Source organism: Plasmodium reichenowi, chromosome 8 (genome assembly GCF_001601855.1).
Source record: "Plasmodium reichenowi strain SY57 chromosome 8, whole genome shotgun sequence".
Taxonomy (NCBI): Eukaryota; Apicomplexa; class Aconoidasida; order Haemosporida; family Plasmodiidae; genus Plasmodium; species Plasmodium reichenowi.
The window spans coordinates 746415-748927 of record NC_033653.1 but is presented as its reverse complement, the minus strand read 5'-3'; positions in this window follow the sequence as shown (position 1 = coordinate 748927).

Genomic DNA, 2513 nt, shown 5'->3' with positions numbered 1-2513 from the left:
ATAAAGTAATATTAAATAAATACAATAAAGGACAAATAAAATCCTCTTTTTATAAATAATAAAAATATATATATATATATATATATATAATTTATTTTTTTTCTATTTATTCATTCATAAAACGTATAACACAGATCAATTGATTTATTTAATATTACACGTGCGTACAGTTATTTGGTGTATCCATAAATATATTCATAAAATAATATATGTTAACAGAATTAAATACAAAAATTTATATAAGCATTCAAAAAAAAAAAAAAAAAAAAAAATTTAAATGTAATATATAATATATATATATATATATAATATAAATAATAATTATTTAAAAAAAATTTATTATATTTTAATAGAATATAAATTAAAATGATGATCCATATATATATATTATAATATAAAACTAAATAATTTTTTAATAATTATATAAAAGAATGTGCATTTTTACTTTTTTAAAATATTAATCTTTATTTTCTTATTATTTTCTTTTCTTTTTTATATTATTATTACTACATATAAATTTTGTATATTTCTAAATATAGTGTATTATTCTAAATTTAATATATTATGAAAAATAAATATTCTAAATATTTTTATTTATTTTTTTTTTTTTATTTTTACTATTTTGTATATATATTATATATATGTAAATAATCACTATGAATATTATATATATATAATATACATATATATATATATATATATATATATATATATTATTATTAATACTACATACATGTAATAATTTAAAAATTTTTATACGTGTATCCAATTATATACATATAATATATATATATATATATATATATATATATATATATTTATATTTATACATATATACATTCAAATAGTAAAATATAAATAAAATAAAAATTAATTTAAAATTTTTTGGATTTACACAAATACTTTTATGTTTATATATATTTACAATTAAATAAAATAATATAAAATACACATACACATAATCATTTATAATATATGTTTTACATTTTGTTTTAATAAAAAAATTAAAAGCCATATGAATATATAAACATAATAAAATTTAAATATATATATAAGTAATAAATATATAATATATATAACAATCTGATTTTATTTTATTTTATTTTAAAGACAAGAATTTTATAACATTTCTCTTCAAACAAATTGTATATATACAACCATATATGACCATATATAAGCTGTTTAATAATTTATAATAATATAATTTTTATGTATTTATATACACATATATATATATATATATATATAATATAATATTATTTTATTTTTATTTTTTTTTCCGTTTAAAATATTGAAAAGGTTAAAAAATATTTTTAATTTTAAACAAATATTTTCATTTGATTAAATTATTTTAAATTAAAAATAAAATAATTTCATATATATATAATAAGAAGAAATTTATTTTTTATATTTTATGTACATATGTGTAACCCATTAAAATGCTATATAAATATTATATAAAAGAAATATTAATAATATATATATATATATTATATATATATATATATATATATATATATATTTATATTTATTTATTTATTTGTTTATATTTTTGTATATTCACCCCTCTCACTTTCTTTAAGCTCTTAAAAAAATATATTACTATGCACATTAAAAAAAAAAAAATAATCATATAAATAAAATATTAGTATGTATAAAAATAGTAACGTGTGTATGTTTAATTTTTTTCTTTTTTTTTTTTCATTTAATCTTATAAACACACTATTACAATATTTATCTATATAAGATATATATATATATATATATATATATATATATATATATATATATATATAAATACATATTATATATATATTTCCTCGTTATATTTAAAAAAAATATATCTCATAAGAAAAAAGAAATAGATTTAAACACAAACATTAACGAATTATAAGGAAAAAGCAAAAGCCCAGATAAAAAAAATTAAAAAAAAAAAAAAAGAGAGAGAGTAAAAGAAATATGCACACCATAAAATTATAAAAATATACATCTTTAAATGTTTAAGTTATTTTTTAAAAATAATTATTATAATAATTCCAAAAAAAAAAATATAAAATATAAACATATAAAATATAAACATATAAACATATAAGCATATAAACAAATAGAGAAATATCTTGTGGTATTTTACTTTTTTTACTTTTTATTTTTTATATTGCTTATTATCATGTGACCTTTTTCTTTCTTTTTTTATTCATTATAATGAATATTTATATCTGTCATTATATTCATAACATATAATAATATATCATATAAAATATCATTTTACACATTTATAATTTCAATAAATACACATATATATATATATATATATATATATAATATATTTCCTTTATATCTGCTTTTAGTCTCATATTTTATTTTAAAATAACAACATGAAAAACTATATAATTTATTTTAAAAAATTATAAGACGACAACATTCAATATGTGATTAATTCATTTTAAGTGCTTTATATTTCTTCATTTAAATATAAAAAAAAAAAAAAAAAAAAAAAGGAAAAAAAAAAAAAA